The sequence below is a fragment of the Drosophila willistoni genome (genome assembly GCF_018902025.1).
Source record: "Drosophila willistoni isolate 14030-0811.24 chromosome XR unlocalized genomic scaffold, UCI_dwil_1.1 Seg143, whole genome shotgun sequence".
Classification (NCBI taxonomy): domain Eukaryota; kingdom Metazoa; phylum Arthropoda; class Insecta; order Diptera; family Drosophilidae; genus Drosophila; species Drosophila willistoni.
Window position 1 is genome coordinate 4275062 of NW_025814056.1, and position 12913 is coordinate 4287974.

The following is a 12913-nucleotide window of genomic DNA, read 5'->3' on the forward strand; positions in this document are numbered from 1 at the left end:
CCCTCAAAACAAAATGCATTAGACTTTAAAAGAGAAAAGGAGAACTAGTAAAAGAAAACTTAATATGTGTCTTTAACCCTTTGAACACCATGTGTTGCAAGAGGGAAATGCCTATTTCCCCTTTTTTGTTTTGTTCATAGCTTTTTATTTGATTTCAAAATTTACTAAAACATTTCCATTTCTTCATTTAGATCTAAATGTAAATAGTTCAGTTTCTATTCATAAATTCACAGGTATTTTTCTGCGATTCTCGAGAGGAGTATCAACCATATTGAGCCACTGTCTATGACCCAATTTATTGTTAAAAAATAAACCACTTAACCTCACTTAAGAAACAACAGCAACAACAACCACCAAAAAAAAAGACAATCATCCTTATAACTGCCAAGACTGTCCTCTTGAAAGCTGTCAAAATGTCTACTAAAAAAAAAGCTAAACAACAACAATAAAAATAAAAACACAAAACAAAAAAGCTAATAATAAAAAATTCGCATCATAATTTCATAAGAAAAATTTCATGTTGAAAGCAAAAAAAAAAGAAAAAATAAAATAGAGAAAAAAAAAAACAAACAACAATTGAAATGCCCCAATTTGGTGAGCCATGAACTCAAAGCAACTCAACGGCAACGGCAACAACTGCAACAGCAACAGCAGCAGCAACAACAACCGTTAAAAGCAATGACAAAAGAAATGCAAAACGAGAAGAAAAGGGAAAACCAACAAACGAAAAAAGAAAGAAAAGAAAAGAAAAATGGCATCTCACTTTCTTTTGCAATGCGAAAAGAAAAATGCACAAGTTGTTGTTGTTGCCTGATAGCAATTGCTGCTGCTGCTGCTGCTGTGAAAAGTAAAAGTGCATTTTCACTTATTTCATGCAGCCAGCAGCAGCAGCCACAACGGCAGCGGCATAAAAATGAAACAAAAATAAAACTAAAGAGGAACAACAAAAAATAAAATGAGAAAAAAAAAATTGCATTGAATGTCAAGCTGTTCACATACACACACACACATCCACACAAATAGCACACACAGTGGGCAAGGCAAGCATGTTGTCTCGCTCTGGCAAATGCAATATGCAGAGGAAAAGCCAAGCATCAGCAGCAGCAGCAAACAAGCAATGAAGCTTGCAAGCACACTCACTCACACACACACACACTTGTCGTCGTCGGCACTCACATGCACACAATTGGCAGCAGCAGAAACAGCGACAGCGGCGGCAGTAAGAGAGGAAGAGAAATCAGGTCAAGGCTTGTCGGCGACGAGTTTACAATTTATGCTTTGCTGGCTGCATTATTGCATGTTGTACGTTTGTCTCTCTATGCGTGTTTGTGTGTGTGAGTGAGTGTGAATGTGTGTGCTTTTTACAGCTTTTTAAATACACAAGCTTACAGACAAACAAACAAACAAGCAAGCAGCAAACCGTCGACGTCGTCTCATTTTGATTGCCTCCCCCCACCCCACTCCATCTCCCCTCCCAACGAAAACACCCGCACCGACTACTACCGCAGTTCCTTCATTCCATCGCTGTCGCTGCCGACGACGACGTCGACGTTGTGGGTGAATGAGAAGCATGTAAAACAAAAACAAAAAATATTCATAAAATGTAAAAATTCAAAAGCCGCTGCAGATACACCGAAAAATAAAAAGGAAAGAGAGACAGAGAGAGAGAGAGAGAGAGATGAACAAGTTGGTGGAGAGGGGGGCTAGTAAATAAGAAAAATGAAATAAAAATAAGAAATATGGCACACAAAAACAAAATGTAGAAATGTAAATATTTTACCCACAAACCGACCGACCAACCGACCAATTCGTGGCGGAAATTGCGGGAAAAAAAAGAAAGAGAGAGAGAGACAGAGAGAGACATGAAAAAACAGCTGTGCGAGCTGCAAAACAACAGTCACTGGTCAGGCCAGGCCAGTCAAAAACTGACTCCTGCAATTGCCCACCTCCCCAAAATTCATCAATTCCCCCCCTCCACAACCTCCTCAAAATTCACGACAATCTGCAGCAAAAGATAAAAAAAGGATTTCTATGCACACTTCATTTAGTCAAAAGGAAACCTTTTCCTTTCGGCAGCATTATCCTTTCAACTATACTGAAAAGCTTCTCTTTTCCTTAAGCTCTCCTTTCTCAGTAAAGGTTTCATTTGAACTCGTTTGATTAAAACAAGAATTTACTGCATTTAATAATCTCCCTTCTCCCAATTATTTGTGACAAATTCCTTGACCAAAATCTATCAACACATAAACAATGTATTTAATTTTTTTGTTTTTAAAGATACATTTTTCCGTTAAACGGAAATTATAAATATATATACATATATATAAATCTATATGTATGTGTGTGTTTGTGTATGTATGTAGCCTATACATTTTTCATTTTGCTGTTTTTGGCTTTTGGGTATTTGAGAATTTCCTTTCTTTAGTTTTGGGTTTTTTTCTTCTTTTTTTTGTTGTTTTTGTGTCGATTTACTTAAATTTTAATCGCCTGTCGATGGTTGTGTCGGAAATGCCTGTCAGTTTGTCCGCTTTTTATTTTTTGTTGTTTTTGCCACTTTGGCCGTTTTTCTGGTTGCCGTTTTGGGGCTCGCGCTGTGGAATTCTCTATGGGAAATGCTCACATGTTTTGCTGCTAGTTCTGTGTCTGTGTCTGTGTGTGTGTGTGTGTGTGTGTCTCTGTCACTGGCCGATGTGGCGTATGCGTAATTTGCAGCAGGTGTGCACGAAAGTTGCAAGAATGGCGAATGGCAATGCAAATTATTTATATTTTTACCTCCCCCCCCCACACACATATATAAATAAATATATATATAGATTATATTTACAATTTTCATATAATATTTCCGGTTTTGGTTTCTATGCATTTGGCCTAGTGGGCGTATGAGCGATTTATATTACTCATACGCACAGTTAGCTATCAACTAAATGAATTTGCTTGGAAAATTGCAATGCTCTAAGTGTCTCAATGTGCGTGTGTGTGTGTGTGTGTGTGAAAAGTTCAACAAAATGTTGCCCCAATCGGCCTAGCCAGACGTAAACTTTAATGGTGCATAAAAGAAATACAAAAGGGAAAAAAACCAAAAACAATATTTAAATAAAATAGCAAAAAAGACCTCAAAAATACACACACACACACACAGACAAAAAATAGAGCTAGAAGAGAGAAGGTAAGAAGAGGAAGAGCGGAGAAGGAAAAGGTATGCCGGGTGGGGGGCGGGCTAGGGGAATGGGGAAAGGGAAAAACGCATTGCAATGCTGCGCCAAATGTGCGCTGACCTCTAAAAATGCGGTCTAATAAAAATAAAAATAAAAATACAACGAAAAATGAAAAAAAAAAAAAATAAATTAAATATATTACGAGAAAACAAAGCGAAATTGGCAAACATCATATACATACAAACAAACAAACATCTATGCACACACGCACACACAAAGAAATTAACGGTAAAGTCATGTGCATGTATTTTGGTTAGCCATATACCCTCTAACCTCAAAAAGGTATATTTCCAATTCCAATCATCAATAAAACCTAGTTTTAAACAAAACGTTTGCAGATATCATATGGTATATGTATATATGTATATATATATTCTTGAACACCTTGACGATTTCGATTCATCATCGTAGTTGGTTTGGTGGACTGAATCAATTCGCGATATTTTTCTAAATCCAAAAATTAGAAAAATCCTAAAACTTATACATCTAACTAGATCGAATATCATTCATATTCCAAATTAAACGCTGATTATAACATTTAGCTAATTAGTTTGCTATAGATTCATAATTTCTGACTTTATCAAAAGTAGAAAAGCTTTCTTAAGCCTTTCCAGAACCAACAGAACGAAACATAATTTATCAGACCTCAATATTCATTTTGTGGCCCTATTATCGTCTCCATTTTGAGTCGCTCATAAAAGAGTTCATAAAATATGAGCTCATAATATCTTAAGCTAGTAGAATAGACTAAGAATGAAAACTTTAAAGTGGCTTATAATCGATTTAATTGCGAGTAGTTACCCAGATTAATGTATTATAAGGGTATTAGATACTACGACCTAGTCACATTGCTTGTGGTCTTTCTGGTTTCATTTTTGTTGTTGTTGGTTGTTTGGTTTTTGTTTTGTTTTGTTTTTGCTATTTCTTGTTGTTGAATTTGAATTATTTCCCCCGAATTTGGACTTGAACTGGCTTGTTGATATGTGCGCGGCGTTTTGGGACAGTTACATCACACACATTGGAGGCAGTCAGTTAGTCAGTCAGTCAGCCATTCGGTCGTACGTACGTACATACGCACAGATATACGGGCAGCATTTGCGGCAATAGTAGGTCAATGTAGGTACGAGCCATTATTGTTGTTGTTGTTGCTATGATTAGTTGTTGTTTATAATGCCTCCGATATGTGCCCAGTGCCAGTGCCGTCTCTCTGAAGCAGCAGCAGCAGCAGCAGCAGCAGCAAAGGTCTCGTGTTTAAGCCATACAACACTCCATCCGTACAGTCACTCATCCGTCCATCCATCCATTCATCCATTCGTCCGTTTCATCGTCGTACAATATCATTTTCAATATGTTTACAATTTCATAGTATTTCCGAAAGTTTGTAGAAGCCGCTCGCTTGTCTGCTTAACAACAATTACAACAACAACAACAACAACAACAATTTGTAATTGTTTATGGCATTTTGTTGATATTGTTGTTGTTGTTGGTTATTGGCCTATTTTATGCGGTTGCGTTTTGTGGGCGTTACTTTTGGACAAAATAACAAAAACAAAAAACGTGCGTTATTTCTTTATAAATTAAAGAGCTGTTTTTACTCCCCCCCTCCCACACACACACACTTGCTCCTCTCCTTCCCTCGCCGGTTTGTGATTTTTAGCTGACATTAATCATAAAAATTACTTATTAAAAGCTTAAAGCTGGCTTTTTTGTTTTTATTTTTATTTTTTTTTTTATATTTCTTTCTCTCTATATACACACATTCATATGTTGAATATGTCAGAGGATCAAATGACACACAACAAATTTCACTCAGTTCATGTAAACTTTTTTTTTCAATTGTATAAACCTTAAAGCTTTGTACATTCCCTTTTTGTAAATGGGTAAGCCGCTTATTGGTGTAGAAGAAAAGTAATATACGTTAACTAAGGCCCTTGAGGAATATATGTATGCATATGTATTTTCCATTCGTGTTTAAAATGCCAAAAAATGACTGCTAATGCCAATTATAGGTAAAATTTTATTCCACAGAAGAAGAAATAAGTGAATCATGTAGAAGTTATGGTTCTTAGTCCATTTTTTAACATGTAAGTGAATCGTTGAGTTGGTCAATATGCTCCCCGATTATAGATTTCAACTTTCGAATCAAATTCTATCAATTGAATTAAATTGTCTTATAAGCTTTGAGGTGAAAAGCGATCAAAAACTAATATAAATGTCATTTTGTTAGTTTAGAAAGTAGATTTGCATTAAACGGGAAGTCAATTTTAACTGCATATGCAACTCAATGAATCAGAAATCCTTTAGCAACTTCTGCTTCAATAAACAGGAAATCCATTTTGAATGTAAATATTTGATTTGATTTTATTTTTCTAGTCATCTCAATATATTTAGCACATCGTGTAACTGGATAATCGGCTTAACAATAAAAAAAAAACAAAAAAACCAAAATATGCAAAAACGGTCAACAAAAAACAACAACAAATTTGTTTTCAAAATGTGTCGCAGAATAACCGGAATTGATATCAAAATACACAAAAATAATGATGTGTGTGCATTTTGTAGACACACACACACACGCACACACACACCAAGGGAAGTCAGTCAGTCAGACGCATACATTTATTTATTTATTACTAATAATAATAATATATTTTATTGCATTGCCCAAATAAAAAAGAAACAAAAACAACAACTGCCAAATGAAATTTATGGGGAATGCCAAAAGGAAGGAAGGAAGGTAGGGAGGATGGTGAATACGGGGTGGCTTTCGGGAGGGGATGTCTAAAGAAAGCAAAATTCAGCTTAATTACGAATATCAAAAAGAGAGAGATAGAGTGAGAGAGAGAGAGAGTGAGAAAGAGGGGGAGCAGCAAACAAAGACCGATTAAACGAAAAGCTAAAGCACCAAAAAGAACCAACAAGAAATGCTTCCAAAAATTACACCAATCCACAAATACCCTAACACATGAATGGCAAATCTTCATCCGTATCTCTACTTCCCCTTCTCCCCTCCCGTCTCTTCGAAGACTTCTCAAAATAGATTTGATTCTAATCTTGACTTTCTTCTTCCTCTTGGCAATCGAAACCCTTTTGTTTCTTCACAAGTGAAGCGAGCGGTGGTGGCGGTGGTGGTGGGTTGTAGGTGGAGGGGGCAAAGACTTGTCAAAAAGAGCATCGCCAACAAAAAAAAAACAAAACATAGAAGAAGAAAGGCAGCGAAAAAACGGCGACAACAACGCAAAAGTTCTATATTTAAATATTATAATTTATGTGTTTGTTTGCCTATTGTATGTATGTGCGTTTCTTTCTCTCTCTCTGTGTGTGTGTGTGTGTGTGTGATGGCTGGGATGTGGTTGGTAGATGTCTCTTCCCCATTCCCATTCGATGATCCCCCCACAACTCACACACACACATACACACACGCATACCATTCCCAGTTTTATTCCCAGTTTGTAACGTCAGCAGCGCGGCATATTTTGACACAGTGTCTTCCCCTGTGTCCCCGTCACCACAGTCACCCACTCCTTCTTCCTCGCTGTTTTATTTTTTTGTGCTGTTCTGTTACCGCACGTCCCTTTACCATCCCTCTCACACACACTCGCTCACTTACTCACTCTCTCTTTCTGGCTTGCTTTGTCACTCTTATAGTCTTCCGCTCTCTCTCTTTCTCCCTATCTCTGTCTAAATTCCTGTTCTGCCTCTGCTGACTTATTTTGGCTTTCATGCCGACACATTTACTCTTGTCTGTATCCGCAACTGTCTCTCTATGTCTGTGTGTGTGTGTGTGTGTATGGGTGAGGAGAGTGTCTGTCTCTGTATGGGTAGAAAGAATAAAAACTGACTTGCTGCTTGTCGTTTTGGGTGTGTCTGTGTGTGTGTTTGTGTGAGTTGTGCGCTTTTTGGAAATTCAGTCTCAAGTTCAAGGTCTCGCGGATAACGCACACACATACAAACAAGCGGACACACGGACACAGACATATGGCAAGTGAAAGAAGAAGCAGCAGCAGCAGCACACATACCAGCACGATTCTTATTGTTTATTAAAGGCAGACACACACACACACACACACATACGAATAAACAAACATTTCTACATGCATGTGGCAAAAGCAATTTCTCATTGTTGTTAATACATACTAATACAAACGTATATATCTATCTATATACTTTATATGCCTACTATATAATACTTATACGGAGCTACAAAAAAAAAAAAAATATATCTTCTTTAATATTTCCGCATTAAGAACAAAAATTTACGACCAACAAATTTGTTGTTGATTTTTTTTGGTTGGTTTTTGTTTTTTGTTGCTATTTGTTGCTTTCTATACTAAATACTTTAAAAAATGAAAAAAACAGCAACAACAACAAAAAAACAAAGTATAAATAAATAATATAAAGGAAATATAATGTAATTTTTGTTTGGTGTTGTTGCTAATTTTGTTTTAATTTGTCATTAAGTACTTTTATATATATATATATACATATATATATATATATATATATGTATGTATGTGTGAGTGTGTTTTATTGTATGTGGTATAATATGCATATAGATTGACGCATTTGCCTGAAACGCAATTTGTATAATATTTAAATTGACCAACAAAATTTTGTAATAATTTAAATAAAGGCAAAAACTCTCTAGAGTGCATATATACCATACATATGCCCCTAACATACATATATATATGTATGTACATATATACATACAATACAATCCATTTGTATATATATCGTGTCTTTATTTATTCAAGAATTTCGTTTCGATTTTTGCAGGTGGCAGTAATCAACTTTCTATATAAATATATATTTATTTATTTAGATATGTAACTCTCTTTTCAATTCAACGAAAGTCTATTTAAGAGTCTTTAACTCTAGAATTTTCTGAGAAATATAGAAATCGATATGAACTACAGACACAATTAAATGGAAAATAAATATATATATATTATATATTTATATGTATTACAATGACTAAGTTACTTCTTACTTGACTACATGTCGTATGAGTGATATTGAAATATTTTATTCTACACTTATTTTCAGCTCTATTGTAAAAACTCTTTGTAAATATTTTTTAAATTAAATTAAATATTTAAAACCTGTTTAAACACAAAGGAAACCCCATTGAAACCTAAGAAATTGTCTACAATCAATAACAAAAATTCATTTCAGAATATTTTAGACATAATTCTCATAGTCATTTGTAATGTTTTAAAAGAATTAAAGAAAAATATGAAATATCAAAACGTTTTGGGCCAAATTGTTGTTTTAAATTTTCTTCATCATGATGCAAACCATCGTGATTTCATGTTTTTTTTTCTGTTTTGTTGAACAAATTAACACGTATTTTTTTCACTCGTTCTTGATGCCAAATCGATATTTGGTTAAAGAAGAGCTGAAGAGAAGAAGATTTTTCTATCACAAGATCGAACAGACATTCTATTACAAGTGCTAATTGATGATATGTGAGATTTGATTTGAGATTGAATTTAGAATTTTTTAGAATAATGTAATGGACTCTTATTGCTGACCCTGCAACAAGTGAAACCTTGACCTCACTTTCTCTATTACTCTTTTTCGCTCTCTCTGTATCTCTCTCTCTGTCTCTCTGTCCCCATTTCCCCACATCAATTTATCGATCCGTTGACCATATGCTTATTACTCCCAGGGCAATAGTTCCTTTAAAACAATTTGCTAAACAGATTTTGTAACTGCATTACGACAGATATATATGACATAATCTTTACACACCACACACACACCGCACACACACACACATGCTTCTATCTCTCTATTTTTCTTGACTTATTATCGTGTGCCCCAATCAATGGGCAACACACACAGATAAGGAGAACTTCCATCTTGGCAATTAAAAAAAAAAAAGAAAAAAGACAGAAAAAAGGCCGATTACAACACGCAGAGTAAAAGAAAGATACAGATACAAATGCAGAAGGGGGTGGAGTGGGAGGTGGGGCAGTTCAGGAGGTAGACACAGACTAGCTTACATAATTCTAAAACGCAGCCGTATTTGGGTTAAAGCAAAAGCAGCAAAAAAAAAAGCGAAAAGAAAAAAAAAATGGAAAATCATTTGCTAATTTCTTGCCTCGAAACGAGAAATTTAAGTTTTTCCGCGCATTCGCTGAGTGTGTGTGTGTGTTGTCGGTGTCTGTCTGCCTCTCTGTCTCAGTGTGTGTGTGTGTGTGTCTTTGCTCAGTTGTTGCCAATCTATTCCCAACCTACCTCAAAATGTTTTACGTTAGGCCTCAAAGCAGCAGCAACAAACAGAGCGAGTTGGGTGGCTATAACAAGAGTGAGGCGCTTGCCGGAGAATGGAAGGAAGAGGATGGCGAGGCCAAAGGGGGTAAAGTGGGGGGGTTGACTTGCGCTCTTTTTTTTCACTATTTCCCACAGAGTACACACACCAATACAGAGAGACACTCACTCACCAAAGCTAAGCTGGTTTGTCATGTAAAAGCCAAAGAGAGACACAGTGAGAGAGGGATAGAGAGAGACAGAGAGAGAGAGAGAGAGAGAGAGAGAGGAAAGAGGGGAGCAGCAAAGAGTGTAAGCGGCTGGCTGACTGACTGACTGACTGACTGGCTGGCTGGCTGTTTCTCTGCCGCATGTCGCAATTGAAAGTTGCCCCCGCGTATTCTCTAGTAAATCTTTGCGAGTGTATGTGTGTGTGTGTGTGTGTGTGTGTGAGTGGGTGGCAAGAGAAAAGCCAACGGCATCGGCAAAAGGTTGAAGGTAAAAACGACAAACACAAATACCCCAAAAATCAAGTCGTGTAGAAATAAAAAGGTTAAAATAAAAAAGCGGAAAAATAAATAATAAACAAGAAGAAGAAGCAAAAAAAAAAATGTCTGCAATGTTGTAAGCGGAAAATATATATCATATACTAGATACATACATATATACATATACATATATGTACATATATAAAATCCTCTCCAGTCTCTGAGTGTGTGTGTGAGAAATAAAGTTTTCAACTTGGGAATACTTCAGAGCGAAAAAACACAACAACCAAACGAAAAAGTTGGCAATGCGAATGTGAATATATATTTATGCATATAATATATGATGACTAAAGACCAAAAATGATGAAGGGCCCCATCATCATCATCATCATCATGACTTGATCGAGTTTGATTTGTGGCTTCCAAAGAGAGAGCGGGAGAGAAAGAGAATGCAAATGGATTTTGTAATAATTAAAACATAACAAAACAAAACATTTTATCAATGTCTTATACTTCAGCTATATATCAATCTAAATATGTATCACAATTGTAGGATTGCAAAATGGGTCAACTCAAAATTTGTAAAAAAAAAAAAAACTATGTGAAAACATTAACAAAAGAATCAAAAGGTTTGCCTTCAAAACGTTTACATTGACTTTCTATTTGTTGTTAACTATTACAAATATTGTATATACCTAAATACATATATATAAAGTCTTTACCCAAATCTGCTGACCTTAGAACTTGTTGGTGGTACTTTAACCTTTTAAATTTTCTTCTTCGAGATTGACCTTGAGCGTCGGTTAATATGCTTAGGTTTGATATATTCTAAAAACCTTTTAATTCTTCTACCTTCTTGGAAAATATTTAATATTAACCTTTATGATCTTGTTATCAAACTGTCTTTAGTTGGTTAATCATCTCTCAAAGCCTCTCTCTGTTAAAGGGAATTGCTAATAGTTTATACTTATATAGAATCATAGTTTCTATGATAATGAATATAACTTCGATATGATCGAATGAAGTGTTTTTGATTCAGAATGGTTTATTTTCTATATATTAAATAATAAACCCTGTAATTTGATCAGCTGATTCAAAAAGAAACGAATGTATAGTTTCTTTTGATTAATTTTACAATATTTTTTATAAGTAACCACATTTCTTGAGGTAAGAAGGTATTTTAAAAGTCGAGTTGTTTTCAATACTCGTTATCGGGAATAGATTGGATTGTAATTAAATATAATGATTATATTTGTTAGCAAATCGTTTACAATGGCTAAAACATATAATGTCTATGTAAATTTCCAGTTTTAGTTTAAGAGTTTAGAGAAAATGACGCATAGTGCAAAAAATTTTAAATGATTTTGTGCTCATTTTTTCTATTAAATCAATCAATTTAACTTTCCAATATTGTGCAAAAGTTTATAAATGTTTTATTTAGAATTAGTGCATAATTTTCGATATACAGACATCGACTTAAGTCTGTCATATAAATCGCTTGACTCTCCCACTTCCATCCCCCTCTTGCCTCTAGCCACAAGCCTCTTGCCCCATGCGGTGGCACCATTCACTCAATAACCCCAATTTGAACGCCCACTTTGGGCCAAGTTGTGAGCGAAGCGCATTTCCGCACAAATACAACAAACTATAGAAACACATACACACAACACAAAAGATGTGTGTGTGTGTGTGCGTTTGGAATAAAATTCAAGTGCCTGGACGCCCTTTTTAAAAATGTATCTATGTACGTATTTTTCTTCCTTAGTATGTATCTTAAAGCTGCGAGCTAAAAAAAAAAAATGAAAATGAAAATCTGCGTTGCAAAAGTCAAAAAGTAAAGCGTAAAGTGATGTGAAGTGAAGTGAGGTAAAGTAAAGTAAAGCTTGGCCAAGAGAGTCTCCAAGAGGGAAGAAGTTGCTGTTAAATGGGGAAGTTAAACGAGGAGGGGGGCAAGTGTAGTTGAAGGGGCAGCTGACTGACTTTGTTGCGTCCCATGTTGCCGACGACGACGACGCCCCGTGTAAAAGTCAAATAGAGGAAACAAGTTGTTTGGCTAGGGTTACGAAGCCAAGACTCATATTATATATATAAGATATATATCTTTATATACATATGTATATAAAAGATATATACATATATATGGGGCCATGTAGCAAGTGTAAGAGCTCTAAAGCTCGAAGTCGAAGCATTTAGCAGTCGTTGTTGCTGTTGTTGTTGGTAAGTTGCTTTGGCTTGGCTTTGGCAGTTTTAGAGCAGCACTCAAGTGACTGGGAAACTATTTCACACACATGCACATAGAGACTCTCTCACACACACATACATACAGTCATAGAGAGACATAGGAAACTAGCGAATGCAGCGGCAACAGTAGCAGCAGCAGCAGCAGAGAGCCCCCCAAAAACTGAGAGAGCAGAAAAGCATAGTTAACTCTCGCTAGATCCCACACTCTTCCACTTTGCTTTTGCTTTGCTTTGGTTTCTCTCTCTCGTAGTAGTTGTTGCTGTTGCTTCTGCCGCTGCTGCTGGTGCTGCTGCTGCTGCTGTGCGTTTGCCGCCTAAAGTAATCAATAAAATTGTTGAGGTGGGTTAGGAAACTGTTACGAAGCGGTCGGTGGGTCGGTCGGTCGGTTGGTCGGTCGGTTTGTCGGTCGGTCGGTCGTTCAGTTGGCTGGCTGGCTGGTTAGTTGTGTTGTTGTTGTTGGGGGCACTCTCGACTCTATTTTTTTTTTTTTGACTTAGGCAGCGCTGTCGACGTCGATAGCAGCTGAGAAGTCGACGGAAATTGCGCTATTTTAAATAATGTTTATTTTGCGTTTGCGTTGTCTTTGTTGTCTTTTTTTTTTTTTGTTGTAGTTTTTGTTAAATTTTGTTGTTGTTGCTTGTCTGTAGCGGGAGGCATTAGTTTGTTGTTGTTGGTGTTGCTGCTGTTATAAATTTTTACTTTTCGTTGTTG

The 12913-nt window shown here is 36.0% G+C and overlaps 1 protein-coding gene across 2 annotated transcripts in view; it reads right to left on the reverse strand.

Annotated features, from left to right (window-relative positions):
* Nucleotides 1-12913, reverse strand: part of LOC6645405 (ecdysone-induced protein 74EF) — a 50189-nt gene that overhangs the window by 3989 nt on the left and 33287 nt on the right. The gene's annotated exons all lie outside the window — the stretch shown is intronic.